The 17290-nt window shown below is 41.3% G+C and overlaps 2 protein-coding genes and 1 non-coding gene across 4 annotated transcripts in view; 2 read left to right on the plus strand and 1 right to left on the minus strand.

Annotated features, from left to right (window-relative positions):
• The window catches only part of LOC145522474 (uncharacterized), a 257684-nt gene that overhangs the window by 203513 nt on the left and 36881 nt on the right, over positions 1 to 17290 (plus strand). The gene's annotated exons all lie outside the window — the stretch shown is intronic.
• The window catches only part of CHN2 (chimerin 2), a 331489-nt gene that overhangs the window by 73774 nt on the left and 240425 nt on the right, over positions 1 to 17290 (minus strand). The window lies entirely within an intron of this gene.
• On the plus strand, positions 11631 to 11703 carry TRNAK-UUU (transfer RNA lysine (anticodon UUU)). The gene has a single exon. It is a non-coding gene; the product is annotated as a tRNA-Lys (tRNA).

Below are 17290 nucleotides of genomic sequence, written 5' to 3' on the forward strand. Positions count from 1 at the left end.
ACTTTCCATTCCTTTCTCTTCTTTCTTTGTCATACAATATCCTTTGCGAACCTATGGACTGTAGCCAACCAGGTTCTTCTGTCCCTGGGATTCTCCAGGCAAGAATACTGGAGCAGGTTGCCATGCCCTCCTCCAGGGGATCTTCCTGACCCAGGGATTGAAACTGTGTCTCTAACTTCTCCTGCATTGGCAGGTGGGTTCTTTACCACTAGCACCACCTGGAAAGCCCACTTAGCCTTTATGATACAGTTCAAATATTATCTCTTTTTGGAAGTGTCCATGACACTCTCTTGGGTAAAATTAACTGCTCCACTACTAAGCTTTCCTGAACATGTGATGCAAAACTGATACTGTGTTTTGATTATTTGTCTACTGCGGTTCCCCCCAACCCTGTCCCCATTACTGGGTTCTGTACTTGCTGTGGCATTTATAGAGAGGGGATTTCAGGCCAGGGAGGAAAGGATGAGCCAGGGGAGCATTTGGGTGGGTAAGCTCTCAATATCAATCACACAGAAGCAAGAACAAGGCTGGTTAAAGGAATCAACTATAACTGCATTTTAGACTTGAAAAGTGCAAGTGAATCTTTTAAAATTGTAAAGAATCTTCAGTAATGGATACATCTGGAGTTAAGAAGGGTGAACCTCAATTTCTCTATCAATTCTTAAGCAACCACCAAAACACCCTGACATGACCTAGTTTAACACTGGGGTTTTAGCATGATGTCCTTGGTGCTCCTGAGACAGACAGAGCAGGGAGGTCTGAAAATGCTGGCAGGTGCTCAACCTAGGTGATCTGATTAAGGAGCTATGGGGGTGGGATCCTAACTCCCCCCTCTCAGCTGCAGAGGCTGTGCCCAAGCTTCCCTTCTCTTAGGACAAGCCGTGTCCTCCCTCCAGGGTAATGTTACTTGGGTTCCAAGGTCCTCAGGGGCTGAGAGCTTGATAATTCCTGCAAACAGCTGGCACCCAAATCCAGACTGTCTGGTGCCAGAGTAGCTTCATTATCTCCCCACCAACAAAACTGCTCTCACACTTGCCCCATGAAAAGGGAGATGAACAGGGGTGGGGGTGGCTTCTTCCTTGGAACATAAATCCATGTAGAAGAGCACGTAGCCCCAGCAGGACTTTTCCATCTTATCTGGCTGACTCTGGCTTTGGAAGTTTCTTTTCTCCTTCAAGAAAATGACTTCAAGGCCTAGCTCATACTGTTTGATGTTGTGAAATTCACCCTTAACTTTGAGGGGTGGCAGATGGCAACTCAGAATGGACCCATCCTGCAAAACCACTGCCCTCCAAAAGTTGAGTAATAGTGTCAACAACCAGCTAGCATTTTATAATCTGCAAGGCATGTTCAGACGTATCAATTCATCATTCCATCATAATAATCATGGGAGACATATACTTTATTATCTCTATTTTATAGGTGAGGAAACAGAGGCTGAGAGGGCACAAAGCCTTGCCCCAGGTCACGCGGCAAGTAAGTAAGGGTCTCACGACAGATGAAAACCAAGGTTTTCTGTCTTCCCATCATGCCTCTCTCACTCTCTGGTGATACAAGGAATGTGACCACTAGTGCCACTGACTCTTTCACCCTTCCTATAAAATGTTTCATGGTATTGACAATTCAGCTTTATATCAAATTACGTTTACACAATAGAGCATTCACCTGCCAGCATGACCAGTCTTACAGAGAAAGAGGAAATATATTTCTCCCTCAACAAAGGTTGAAGAAATAAAGAAGACTTTCAGAAAAAAAAAAAATCTAAGAAAAAGTCAATAGTGTAGGTTTCTGCATGCCACCTGATCTGGCTGATGAAACTGCAGTGACTGTAGAGGCACTCCCTCTAAAGATAAAGGAAGCAGGAGGGTACCGTGTGTGGTAGATGTGGTGCAGGTGTAGTACAGAGTGGGACTTGGGTGAGGCGAGTGAGGTGCAAGGTAAAAGGGGCACGCACTCTCAGGTGCTGACCCTGTGTCTGCACAACCCTAAGAGGAAGCACTTCTTCACATTCTGTGCCCACATCTCAAACTTGGTCTACCAAGTCTCCTCATCCCAGATCGAATGGTCTGTCAAATCCTGAGGCACAGTAATGAACGCTGTATCCCCCAGAAGGCAATTAGAAACAAGCCAGGAATAAAATACAGTTAAATCCAAGTTGTCCTGCCTGTACAGGACTGGCCACATCATTCGCAGGGCCCCGCGCAAAATGAAAATGTTTGCTTCTTTTTCAAAAATTATTAAGAATCTCAAATGAAGAAAGACTATTAGATCAAGCAAAGGCTTTCTAAGCACCAGGCTCTGTGAGGCTTCACGCCTGTGAAGCTGATCTTGCATCCAGCTGTGTCCTAACGGTTCTGCTGTCCTCCGTCGGAGGTGTGGCCCTCATGGCCTCTTCCTTTAGCCGGGTTCAGGTTTATAAACACACTAGAGGTTACCTAGGAGAGAACCTTTAGGAAGTTCATGGAGATGTCTCATCAGTGGCCACTTAAAGTAGCACTGGGATGGGATTCAGAAGTCGGAATCCTGGATTTGGGCCTGTCTCGGGTGCTGATTAGGTCATTACCACAGAATGGCTTCACACTCTGGTTTCCTTATTTGGGTTGGTTTATAACTTTGAAACTGTAGGCTATGGAGTCCTACTCATAGGACTCATGTTTACTCTATGTGGTTGGAGAATTATCCTAATTTGGAAAAAAATATAGCAATCCCTCCCCCCACCCCAGTTATCTGTCTCATATTTATGACCATCTTAAAATGAGGGAAATGTTGGTGCAGTCAGTGTGGTAAACAGTATGGAGTTTCTTTAAAAAAACATAAACAGAGTTACCATATGATCCAGCAATTCCACTCTTGGACCTATATCCAGAAAACATGAAAACTCTAATTCAAAAAGATACATGAACCTCAGTGTTCATAGTAGCACTATTTACAACAGACAAGACATAGAAGCAACCTAAGTGCCCATCCACAGATGAATGGATAAAGCAGTTGTGTTATATATATACAATGGAATATGATGAACCATGAAAAAGAAGGAAATAATGCCATTTGCATCAACATGGATAGAACTACAGATTATCAAACTAAGTGAAGTAAGTCAGACAGAGAAGGATAAATATCATATGATATCACTTATATGTGGAATCTTAAAAAATATTACAAAGGAACTTATTTACAATACAGAAACAGACTCACAGACATAGAAAATTCAAACCTCTAGTTACCAAAGGGGAAGGAGGGAAGGATCAATTGGGAGTATGGGATTAACAGATGTATACTCTCATACATAAAATAAATAAACAACAAGGATTTCCTGTACAGCCTGGGCTTCCCTGGTGGCTCAGTGGTAAAGAATCTGCCTGCCAAGCAGGAAACGTGGGTTTGACCCCTGATTCTGGAAGATCCCCTGGAGAAGAAAACGGCAACCCTCTCCAGTATTCTTGCTTGGGAAATCCCATGGACAGAGGAGTCTAGAGGGCTACAGTTCATGGGGTTACAAAGAGTCGGACACAATTTAGTGACTAAACAACAACAACAAAAACAACAGGGAACTATATTCAATATCTTGTATTAATAATAAACTATAATGAAGAATTAAAATATATTTACATTTTGAAACTAGCACAATAATGTAAATCAACTATGCTTAGAAAAATAAAAGTAAGTAAATATGTTGTGATTAATAAAAGTACAAATTCATTGAAAAACATCATCAAATTTACGGGAGTTTTTTTATCATCTATATTATTTTCTCCATCAGTGATATTTTTAAAAAGCACTAAGAAGTACTTCTGGAGGCTTCTGTATTACTGTACTTATCTCAGCTTGGACTGATAACAAATGATCCTCAAAAAGACTCTACATAATCAGGGCATTAATTTGGGTCCCAGTACAATTTCGAGCTTACAGTTAATCCTGAATCGTACCTGCCTCGATTTCATTCATGTGTTGAGTAACTATTTACCGAAGATCTATTTTGTTTCAGTTCTGCTCTCAGCACCAGAGACACAATGAACATAATATAAAACAGTCTCCGACTTTATGTCAGAGATGATGTCCTCATGTAAGGAGAGATTGACATTAGACAAATAAGCAAATATATTTAATAGATGGTCTGTGCTGTGGAGAAAAATAAAGCAGACAGGGGATATGGCTGAGCCACGTATCTTTTCCCAGTTATCTAAAGCTTCAGCGAGTTTTCTTTTCCAAGTCTCCTAATTTTCCTTTCAACCTCCATGGTCCCCAGTTCAGTAATGAGTACTATATAATATCTGTCCCTACTTGGAAGGATAGAGAAAAAAATGGAGGGGCCTTTTGCTTCTCTGTCTCTTTCTAGTTTATCACTGTACACAAAGTAATAAAGCAATGCACACACTATTCATCAAATCAGTTTTCTATGGCTCTGTAACAAATGACTGCAAACTTGGTGGCTTAAAACAATGCACATTTATTCTCTCACAGTTCTGGAGGCCAGAAGTCAGGAATCAGTTTTTCTGGGCCAAAATCAAGGGCTATGCTCCTTCTGGAGGCTCCAGGAGAGAATCTCTTCCTTGCCTTTCCCAGTTTGTGGTGTCTGCGGATGTTCTTTGGCTTTGGCTACATCACTTCACCATCTTCAAATCTCTTGGTGCTCCCTCTTGACATTGAGTTTTCCTCTGTGCCTGTCTGTGACATCTCCTTCTGCCCCTTTCTTATAAAAGACATTGTGGCTTTCTAAGAAGACTCATTTGAATAATCCAGGATAATCTCTTCATTGGAAAGCCTTAATTTAGGCACACCTTCAAAGATCCCATTTCAAATAAAGTTTACAGTCTCCAGGGATTAGGACCTGCTATCTTTGGTGTCATTATTCCACCTACCACAACATTCTAAGGACCCACTCACTGCCCACCTCCTGCAACGCTCCCTCTTGGGTTACTTGGAGCTTCATGAGGAGAATGATGATGTCTGTGCCCTGTAAATAGATGAAATGAACCTGCCTATTTGCCTTAAAGATATCCATCAGGTGAAAGTAAAATACACACCCTGGACTTCTGAAACCTCTACCACGTCCATTGGGGAAGATCCTGGAAGCCACTTCATGAAACTCAGAGTGAAATACTGACTAACCACAAACTGAGTTTGGCCCTCCATCCTTTTTTTCTGGAGGTAGAGAAAAGGAAGTGATACAAATATTCCCCAAGAGTGGTTTTCTTTAGAGCAGTGTAAATACCAGGTTACCACCCACCTATAGTCTTTTTTTCTTTGCTTGCTGTTGCCCAAACTGTTCCACAGGCCATGAACATCTGTGTTCCTGCCTTGTGCAGAGGGTTCGTAGCTTTGCCTATAGTCCAGTGTTTGTTCCTCAGTGCCCAGCCACCATACTACCAATCACAGCCAACATTTATTTGCGTTAACTATGTGACAGGCATGCATTCAGTGCAAAAGTAGAGCTCCATCAATGACTTGAAATGAATGTAAGCAGCATCACTCATTCCCAGGCAGAGGGCCAGCCACTGTTAGGTGTCAAGAGTAAATATTTTAGGATTTGCATGCCAAATGTCTCTGTCCTGTTGGGACTACTCAACTCTGCCATTGGAGGGCAATAGCTTTAGTCAACAGTGAAATAAAAGTCTATTTCTCAACAAATGGGAATGGCTGTGTTCCCATAAAGCTTTATTTACAACATAAAGTTTATTTATTCCTGTTCCAGGGACAAAGGACAGATTCTAAGTTATTCCCCACCATAAGAAGTTTAACTATTTCTGATGATTTAAATACAACTTCAAATTTACTTTCTGCTATCTCCTCTCCAAACTGAGCTTCCGGACACATAGACTATTTTTCTGACACTCATTGGGTTTACATAATCTTAATAAAACTTATTTTTTTTAGAGACTTCCATTTTTCCTGTAATTCTCCAGTTGTCTGCTTCTCTCTGTGTGTGAAAAAATGTGAAATCATTTCATTTATCCCCTCTGGGTTTATTCTGCTCAGCGTGAGTGGACAGAAAAAACTTAACTTTGCAAAGTTATCAAGTCTCTCTTATAGTATGAAGCTCCTATGGCTGAGTTTCAATGGTAACTTCCTAGACCTAAACTGGTGATTCACAAATCACAAATGTACTGTAAGTAAATGGTGTCACCCTGCCCTTTATCAATCCTCACATTTCTGATTTACAGCTCACCAGTTTAGGCCCTGTGATGGAAGCTAGGACTGGTTCCTGTCCTCAAGGAGTTTATAGTCAAGTTAGTGATAATACAAGTTAACAAGCAATTTTAATATAATTATGTATATAATTATATATTCACATAATATATTTATATGCTGCTGCCACTGCTGCTGCTAAGTTGCTTCAGTCATGTCCGACTCTGTGAGACCCCACAGACGGCAGCCCACCAGGCTCTGCCGTCCCTGGGATTCTCCAGGCAAGAACACTGGAGTGGGTTGCCATTTCCTTCTCCAATGCATGAAAGTGAAAAGTGAAGTCGCTCAGTCGTGTCCGGCTCTTTGTGACCCCATGGACTGCAGCCTACCAGGCTCCTCCGTCCATGGGATTTTCCAGGCAAGAGTACTGGAGTGGGGTGCCATTGCCTTCTCCGATTTATATGCTATACTATATAAATATATTATAAATTATATATTGATTATATAATAAAATATAACTATGATGCATACTTATAATTAATATGTATTATATATAATTTTATAATTAATTGCTAAGATGGGGAGGTAATGTGCTCTAGGAGCACAGAGCCTTCTCTGAAGGCTGAGAAGGAGATATCCACGTAGTGTGAATGAGTCCAGGAGAGTATTCATGGAGTTGAAAGTGAGTTAGAGGGTGATCCATCATAGAAGTGTGGCTAGAAATAAGAAGGTTAAGGAAGTGAGGCAGGCGCTTAGCTCATGTAGAATTTTATAGCATATATTAGGGAGACTGGACTATATCTAAAAGCCTGGGGGAGAGTGTCTGGGAAATGACATAGTAGGACACGTAAATGCTAACATATAAACTAATAAAAGAATGAGGATAAAGCTGCCATGTGCCTCTTTAAGGAGAGTTTAGAAGTTTCCCTTTCATGCACTGGAGAAGGAAATGGCAACCCACTCCAGTATTCTTGCCCGGAGAATCCCAGGGACGGCAGAGCCTGGTGGACTGCCGTCTATAGGGTCGCACAGAGTCGGACACAACTGAAGCGACTTAGCAGCAGGAAACTCTCTAAACCATCTCTGACCTGCAACACTAACAATGTACTTCTAAGAAGTTATTTCTTGGAGCTAAAAACCAAAGGACCCAATTTGAGCATGATTATCACAAAGTCTTGGGAATATCAGAAGCTGTTCTAAGCTGTTCTAAGAGGGGGAAAATATCCAGAAAGTTTAAAAAATAAGGAAAAAGGTGTCAAAAATCCATCCTTCTATAAAACAATTTTCCTTATTGTATGCCTATAAGGAAAAAGACCAGACACAGGAAACCCAGAACTCAGATGTTAACACTGTGTGTAAAGTGGCCACATCCCTGAAATATAAAGCTACTTATTCAGAATAAAGGTCATTAGCCTCTAGATCAGGTTAATGGGGGAAGTTTCTGAAATTTCCTGCTGGCAATGATTCTCAAAAAAGCTTGCCAATAAGAACTGTCTGCCAGGTTTTAAAAAATATGGATCTTGGGTCCCATTCCAGACTAAGTGAACCAGAACCTTTAAGGACACTTCTTTGTATTTTTACAAAGTTCCCCATCATTCTCATTTGTAGCCATGGTTGAATTATTATTTGCTTGCTTTTTAAAATTGATCAGCTTTTTTTGTAATATAACTGACATAATAGACTGCACAAATTTAAAGCATACAACTTAAAATATTTTCACTTATCACTGACATCACATATCAAACATAATTGCACAGCTGGAGAACTACCACCACATTTAAGAAAATGAACGTATTTGTATCCATCACCCCAGAAAGTTTCCTCATGTTGCTCGATAGACCCTCCCTCTTGTCACTGATTTTGAACCATTTGCTTATGCTATATCTTGGCATAGATTTTGGTGCTTGCTTGGAATTTGTTGAGATCCCTGAGTTTACCATTTTCATCAAATTTGGAAAATTTCTGGCCATATTTCTTCAAAGATTTTTTTCTGTCCATTCTTTCTTTTTCAGCTCTTTGGAAACTCCAACTATAACAGACCAGCTGAAATTGTCCCATAGCTCACTGAAACTTTTTTCATTAAAAAAATTCTTTGGATAGCTTATATTTCTGTCTTCAATTTCTCTGTTTTTTCTTCTGTCATCTCTAGTCTGCTGGTAATACCGTCTAGTGTATTTTTCATTTCAAGCATGGTAGTATTCATGTCTAAAAGTTTGATTTGGATCTTCTATATACATATCACGAACTCTTTGAATATATGTGACACAGTCTGAATACAGTTATAGTGCCTATTTCAATGACACTGTCTGCTCATTTAACATCTCTGTTAGTTCTGAATTGATATGTCTCCTCATTACGGTTGTATTTTTCTGTCTCTTCCCATATCTGTGATTTTTCACTGGATGAAAGATATTCTGATTTTTGCCTTGTCGGGTGCTGGGTCTTTTAGTATTCCTATAAATGTTCTTTAGCTTTGTTCTTGCACACTATGAAGTTGCCCGAAACCAGTTTAATCCTCTTGTGCTTTGCTTTTAGGATTTGCTAGACAGATCTGGCATGGGGCTCAGTTTAGAGCTAATTTTGCCCCACTCCTGAGTCAGCAATGCCCTGAGGACTCAACTCAGTGCTTCATGAATTATGAGATTTCAAGCCTGGTTGGTAGAAAGAGCCACTGTTCTTGGCCCAGTATGGGCATCTGCAATGTTTCCTTTAACCCTTTGCATGACTCCTCCCTAGCTTTGGCTAGTTTCCTCACACACATGCCCTGCTACTGCTGACTCTGCTGCACTGAGATCTGCTGACTACATCAGGAGACCCACATCAGGAACCTAGATCTCCGGGTGCCTCTTTTTTGTGCAGTTCCCCACCTCCTCACTCGGTCCTGTGAACTCCAGCTGCTTTGGTCCCCCTGGACTCTCAGCTCCATTTCTTCATCTCACAGTCCTCTGGGTTCTGCCTGAACTTCTCTCCTGACACCACTGCCTGGGGACTTGCTAAAGGTAGTAAGCTGGGGCGGTCACAGTGCTCCCCTCATTTGTTTCCAGACACTGTCCTTTGTTGTCTGATGTCCAGTGTGCTATTCCAATGGCCATTACACATGTATAGATATTCATGAAATTCCCTGGAGCTCAGACAGTAAAGAATCTGCCTGCGATGAAGGGTTTGATCCCTGGGTATTCATGGTGACAATCTCACTATACAAGACTTCCTTGTTATTCAGTTTCTGCACAACCAAGAAAGTCTCTTTCTTCATACACTGAAATCCAATACAGGCAAACCCCCAAATATGCTTAGTAACATGTTCTTCAGAAATATTAGTTCTTTTCATGCCCAATAATAGATGAATGAGGCAAACGCCACATTCATTAGTTCTCTGCTTTCAGGAAAATAGGTGTCTCTGGTAACAAGGCCAGTCAGTGGATTAACAGAACTGCAATTACAGTAAAACTCCATCTGTTCCTTTCCAGGAGGTAAGGGCAACAAATCAATAGATTTTTCTTTTTTGGCCATGCCATGTGGAATGTGGGGTCTTAGTTCCTCAACCCAGGATAGAACCCACACCCCATGCATTAGATTCAGGGAGTCTTAACCATTGGACTGTAAGTCCCTCAATAGACATTTTGAATAGTTGCGCACAATTGTTTCTACAATGCCAGTTTCTATTATTACTCCCCATAAAGGTTGTTCAATCAACCAGTAATGGTCATCTAAAACAGAAAGTCCCAAAAAGAGATGCAAAGTGTAAAGATATTCCCTCAAAGCAAAACAAAACAAAAACATGATCTTGATGGGGTAATAACTGAGGAAAGAGGTTTACAAAACACTGTTCGGGGGCCTTCCTGGTGGTTCAGTGGTAAAGAATCTGCCTGCCAGTGCAGGAGACACGGGTTCAATCCCTGATCAGGGAGGATCCCACATGCTGCAGAGCACTGGGGCCAGTGCACCACAACTACTGAGCCTGTGCTCTGGAGCCTGGGAGCCGCAGCTGCTGAGTCCGCATGCCACAACTACTGAAGACCAAGCCCTCTGAAGCCCGTGCTTGGCAACAAGAGAAGCCACCACAGTGAGAAGCCCAAGCACTGCTACTGGAGAGGAGCCCCCACTTTCTGCAACTAGAGGAAAGCTCACACAGCAATGAAGACCCAGCACAGTCAAAAAGAAAGTAAACTTATATAGGCTATACATTTGAATCTGTGTGCAAAAATGTAAAGTAGGGACCTGAAATTGAACTTCAAGAAACAGTTACACCCATTTGCACAGATTTAGCTACAAGAATTTTCACTGCAGAGTTGTTTCTAAAATGGAAGAAAAAAAGAACTGAAACATCTAACCATAGTGGGTGGTTAAATTAATTACAGCTCATCCATTCAATGGATTGCTATGCAGTCGTTAGAAATGATTTTAAGGATTACTTGGTAATCTAGAAAAATGTGCATAATAAATACGAGAGAAGAAGCAGACTTGAGTTGTCAGGTAATGAGTGTTAGGATTACTTGACTGTTAGTACTGAAGTAAAGTGTAGTGAATCTCTTGAATCTGAATGGTATTTATTGCAACCAGCAGGAGACTCAGTGGCATTTCGAATATTTCTGAGCAGCAGGGAAGAGTGGGTGTTGTGGGGTGTGTCTCTCTATCACTCAGGATCTGATTCTCTGTTTTTGCTAAAATTACAATTTGTTTTATATCTGCACTGATTATCCCTTTTCTGCCCACTGTTGTCCTATATTATCCATCACCGCATTTCCTTTATTCCCCCATGTTCCACTCTGAAACTATGTGTGTAGCAGATTTTACTAAAGTTCCAGGGTAAGGGATGGGGAGGAACAGTGTTTTTAAAGGAACACAGAGCAAACCATTCAAAATTGTTTATCAAAAGTCTGTATTCTTTGAAGTTCCTGAACCATTCTCATTGGCCTCACAAAGCTCTAGCTTCTTGCTCTGACCTCACCTCCTCAACAATCCAGGAGCTTGTGCGCTCTCTTTCTCTCTCTCTCTCTCTCTCTCTATATATATATATATATAAAATGATCCAAAACAATTTTATGTATACTATTACTATAAATTTTATACACATATCAATTTGAAACATTTAAAGAAAAAGATAGCTTTCCATTTTTCCTTTTTCTTTTCCAACCCTTTCCTGAGAGCTTTCCATTTCATAAATGACCTGTCAAGATATTTTCCTAAACAAAGGTTTATCTACCCAGAGAAATTATGCTAAACTCCTTAGCAGGAAGAAGCCACTGGGGTCTATTATGGTTTTAAATGGCTTAAGTGTTGGGTAGATAAAAACAATACATGTCTCTGCAAGGCCAGGTTAGGGATATACAAAAAATGATTTTTAAATGTATATTTTCTAATTTTATACAATTAAAATGTAATATTTAAATTATATGGTAAGAAAATAAAAAACAAAAATTATTTTAAAATTTAAATTAATTTTTTAAAAATAGGACAAGTATATATTTCTTTATATGCAAATGTTGGGAAGAAATAGAGCAAGGGCCTGGATAGTTCAGTTGGTACAGCATCAGACTTTTAATCTGAAGGTCTAGGGTTCAAGTTCCTGTTCAGGCTTGCTATCTTCTTTTTTATCTTTAGCGTTTTCCTTGTGGCTCAGATGGTAAAGAACTTTCTACTTAAAAAAAGTTGCAATTGGGATATAAAAATTTGAAACCCTACAACATGGGGAATATAGCCAATATTTTATGATAACTATAAATGGACTATAACCTGTAAAGATTGTGAATCACTATGTTGTATGCCTGTAACTATACTATTATATAGTAGCTATACTTTAAAAAATGTTTGAAACCCTGGGAATTCACTTTAAACATATTGAGAGCCCCATACATAGGAACTTCCCTATAGCTCAGATGGTAAAGAATCTGCCTGCAATGCAGTAGACCCGGGTTCAATCCCTGGGTCAGGAAGATCCTCTGGAGAAGGAAATGGCAATCCACTCCAGTATTCTTGCCTGGAGAATCCCACAGACAGAGGAGCCTGGTGGGCTACAGTTCATGGGGTCACAAAGAGTCAGACATGACTGAGCGATTAACACACATACATAGGAACCAACTTCATTGCATATCCACTTGAAATAAAGTTGTTTACTCAAATACTCTCCCTCTGTGCATTAAAGAAAGAATCAGAAGTCTTAGGAACTTGGGTTGTACAGATATAGTTGACTAACAACTCTGGGGACAAATGCTGTTCTTCATAATTTATGGAGAACTTGGATACTTCCTCCTGTTGTCTCACATGGTGAGTCAGCAGGCACAACACTTCTGCATGCATGAGACCAAATACCACTAAATGTCAGAAGGTAGGGCTGCCTTAATTCACCCCAGCATCAGGCTGCTCTTCAGAGAGCCAAGTAGGGGACACTGGGGCCTCTCTCACTTGGCATATAGCTACAATGAAACTCTGAGGTAAAACTCTACCTTCCCAAATGCTTGTGGATGGTTTAAAAAATGATAGCTTTTTCCCATCAATGTTTAAACATGTTCAGTGTTAAACATAATGTCCAAATATTTAGTTTTCAAACAGAGTATTCAAATATAAGTATAGTGGTATGAAAGCTAATTTACCCATTTTAAAAGTGCAGATAAATAGTGAGGTCCTTAACATGCTGTCTAGTCCTACTGTTTTAAGACAGAGTCAGGGAAGGGGCATCCTGGGACCCAGTAGTTTTAGCATCTCTGGTTGCTGGTTGGAGATGTAGAATCTTGGACCTCAGCACAGGCCCACTGAATCCAAATCTTCCCCTTCAGGAAATTCCCAGAACTGGTGGGAATATGAAGGCTAGAGGGTCATGGCTCTAGTATTCAGTGTTCTCCAGCCCACGGCTTGGCACACACACTGCCTTTGACCTTGCAATACAGATGTCACAACTTTAGGGCGAGCAGAATCTAGTGAGAGGACCACTTCATCCTGCATCTTGGTGAATACGCTGGGCTGATTAACTCTATTCTAGAATTAACCAATCCAGTTTTCACCCCTCGCTATGATCCAAAGCATGAAAAAAAAAAAAGTGTGGCAGGCTCTTCCAGTAGGTTAGGATGCAGAGCAATGTGCATGCATTCTGTCTCAGCTTAATGATTTCCTTCAGTTCAGCGCAGTAGCTCAGTCGTGTCTGACTCTTTACAACCCCATGAACCACAGCATGCCAGGCCTCCTTGTCTATCACCAACTCCTGGAGTCCACCCAAACTCATGTCCATTGAGTCGGTGATGCCATCCAACCATCTCATCCTCTGTCGTCCCGTTCTCCTCCTGCCCTCAATCTTTCCCAGCATCAGGGTCTTTTCAAATGAGTCAGTTCTTCACATCAGGTGGCCGAAGTATTGGAGTTTCAGCTTCAACATCAGTCCTTCCAATGAACCCCCAGGGCTGATCTCCTTTAGGATGGACTGGTTGGATCTCCTTGCAGTCCAAGGGACTCTCAAGAGTCTTCTCCAACACCACAGTTCAAAAGCATCAATTCTTCGGTGCTCAGCTTTCTTTATAGTCCAACTCTCACATCCATACATGACTACTGGAAAAACCATAGCCTTGAGATGCTGCACAAAGTCTTATCCATTACAGCTTTGAGGAAGGTGACATTTCTGAATTTCTATATGAGTGTTTCTTAACCTCTGCCTGCAGGACAGTCACCTGGCTTCAGATACTGACTGCTGGGCCTAACCCCAGAGTATCTAATTCCATAGGTCTGGGCTGGAACCAGAGCATCTGAATTCCTAACAGGTTTCCACGCAATGCAGATGCTATTGGTCCCTGGACCACACACTGGATGTCACTCTCTTCCCCTCGAGCACTGATTTTTGCTTTCCCTCATTTGGCCCTTTAAAAAAATTGACTGGATAGGATATACTTACTGATTACTCTTGTTTTTCTCTCATTATGGATGGTCTGTTTGTATCTTTTCTGAATACCGTAAATGGCAAGTTTCCCGAGGGCAAGTATTGTGTAGGCTTATTGTGGATTGAACTGTGTCCCCCACCAAAAAAAGATATGTTCACTCTTTTAACCTGTGTTAGTGACCTTTTTTGGAAATAGGGTCTTTGCAAATGTAATCAAGTTAAGAGAAGGTCACACCGGATTAGGGTGGGCCCTTAACCAAATGACTGGTGTCCTTAGCAGAAGAAAAGGGAAATTTGAACAAAGAGATACACTGGGAGAGAGCCCTGTGTGAAGATGGTGGCACAGATTGGAGTGATGTGTCTTACAAGCCTTAACTTTCCAGTAAGAGTTGCTGGCAACCAGCGGAAGCTAGGAAGAAGCAAGGAAAGAACCTTCCCTATAGCCTTCAGAGAGAGCACAGCCTCACACACACTTTGACTTGGGACTTCTAGCCTCCAGAACTGAGAAAATAAATCTCTATTTTTTGAAACCACCCAAGTGTTTTGTTATGGTCGTCCTGGGAAACCAATACAGGCTTTTGCATTTCCCAGGGCAGAAAATGTGGGTTATAGTCAGTAACCCACTGGGATGTAGAGAAGTCACCAAAATGACCAGAAACACATGAGTAACACACAGCTGACTGGTGTGATGATGCAGGACAAAGAATGATGATGTTTAAAAGGAAGGTGAAACTGCATAGATTTTTCTGGTCAGGTATAACATTCTTAACCACTTAATTTATCTTAATACACTTTTCATTTTATCAAGAAAACAAATACCAGATTTGAAAAAAGAGAAAAAGAAGAGAAGAAGGAAGATTCTCAGTGATAAATCAATGCTCATTGCACAGGAGGACATGTTACCCAGTTTATCTTTTTGTTGTTCAGATTAGAAGAGAACTGTAAGACTCCTTCTTAATCAGATGACCCTATAGCTGGGTTTACTCAGTATGTCTCATTTAACTTTAAAAAGTCTAGGTGCACATCTAATATTCATCCTAGTACAGATGATCATTTATCTAGTCAACAGAGGAAAATAACCTGGAACTTCCTACCTCCATGACTTTGATTCTTGCCAATTCCCTTCAGTCTCATTATCCCAGTTCCACATATCTTTCAATCTCATTTCCCCTGCAGGTCTTTCCTTGATAACCCAAAGGTTCCTCTTGGGCTTCTAAACCTGATAATCACATAGAGCATAAGTCAACCATACCCTGAATTTTACTTCTTTGTGTGCACATCACTTTTTGCCACTCAAAGTGTACCTGAAAAAAGAAATCTATGCTCACAGTGTTACAGCACGTGCATTCAGCACTCAAGGTGCAGAACAAATATTTTCTGGCATAAACCCTGAAGAGAAGAAATAGCACTAAAAAAACCCACTTCTGCCAGTAACAGCTGGTTCCTCTGATGGAAAAGTTTTGTGCAAGAACTGCACTTCTCTTTGGTCACCGTGTTTGGAATGACTTTTTCTGCACCAGGAGTCACAGAGTTGTGAGTCAACAGAGGCATGTCAGAGCTGCAGACTCCCCATTGTCAGCCCTGATTCCACACAAACCTTTTTTCCTTCTGGTTGAAGCAGCCAAATTATAGTTCAAGAGAAAAACATAATTACATTCCAAAAGACCAGGGATAGCTGTTGAAAATACTCTATGAACAAAACAATAACAGGAAATGAATGAGGATTACCCACGATGCATGTAGGCTTTCTGTGCGGCTCAGTGGTAAAGAATCTGCCTGCCAATGCAGGAGATGTGGGTTTGATCCCTGGGTCAGGAAGATCCCCTGGAGAAGGGAAGGACAACTGACTCCAATATCCTTGTCTGGGAAATCCCATGGGCAAAGGAGCCTGGCAGACAACAGCTCATGTGGTTGCAAAAGAGTCAGATATAACTTAGTAACTAAATAACAACAACAACAACCCATGATGCATAGCTAATCCAAAATATTCCAGGGACTATTATAAAATGATTTTACATTTTTTGGTCTTCTGATCTTCACTTTAAAAATGTCAGTTAAATGTCTGGCTGTTTAATTGACAGGTACAGTTAAATCTATCCTATTTCCATATGTATTTACTAATAGTGTTGGTTCCTTCCAGTACAGACACACACCCACACTCCCACACCCACAGTCACACAGATAGCCCTCTGTCTTCCTCTGGTTGGCTCCCCAATACAAGAGGAGAATGAATTCATCAATCCATGTGTGTATACACAGGGACTTCAGGGAAATTCTTGCTGCCCCAGTTGCACTTTGGGTAAGGCCTTAAGTTGTAACTATGCCTCAATTCACTGGTGGCTAGAGTTCCAAGAGTTTCATGTACCCAGAGCACAAAGGAAAAACAGGAGGTGGCAGTTCTGAGCAGTGAGATCACCTATACCTCTGGTATAGTGGGTGAGTAACATGTAGATTTCTGAGTTGTGATCTTTCAATTAGCTAACCTTGAAAAGCTTCATTTCTTTCTGATTTTCTTTGGCCAGCAAACTAGAGGCAATGAATTTATAGGGAGAGAGATGTGGTGGTTAGAGTTCACAGCTGACAAGGGGAAGAGAAGCAAGCAGCAGTTGACTAGAATACCAGTTAGCCTGGGGCCATTCACTGAGGGAGTTTGCAGTGCTACAGAACTCCAGTGGCCTTTAGGAACATTGCATGTTACAGAAAAACACATCATTCATGCTTCTGGGTCAAGAGGTTATTGCTGAATGTTTGTCTTTAGGAGTAAATACGGAATTAAGACAGAGAGTCAAAGGAACCAGTGAAAACCAGTTCACAACTCTAAGATGCCCTTCCTTCCCAACACAGAGCAGGATAAGAAAATGGGAGTTTCTTCAACACTGGGAAAGGATTCAAGAGGAAATTCTTTGGGCTGACTCAGCTGTAAGTCCCAAACCCCTGACTCTTGCAGCAATGCAGGTATATCTGACTGATGCTGAGGCAACCAGAACAATCTCAAGATGGATCCTAGGGGCTGTAGGCCTGCAGGGTGAGACTGGTGGGCTGCATCTGGGAAGAAATGGCATTTCTATACAACTCAGGGCCAACTGTAAGTAAATGCTACCTGCGGACCAGAAGTGGGTCACACAGCAGAGAGTGAATCTTTCCAATTCAGGCCATTAGGATAATCTGGCGTGTTAAAGGAACTTGAAAGGAGAGTTCTTGGTGAAAAGGGAAGCTGGGACAGCAGGGGCTGTGGGGCAGGAGGCCACTGCAGGCACAGGTGCATTGCCAAGGTGGACCTTTAGCTACTCTCCCTGATGGCTC

This window comes from Giraffa tippelskirchi, chromosome 10 (genome assembly GCF_054371585.1).
Source record: "Giraffa tippelskirchi isolate mGirTip1 chromosome 10, T2T-mGirTip1v1.2.pri, whole genome shotgun sequence".
Taxonomy (NCBI): Eukaryota; Metazoa; Chordata; class Mammalia; order Artiodactyla; family Giraffidae; genus Giraffa; species Giraffa tippelskirchi.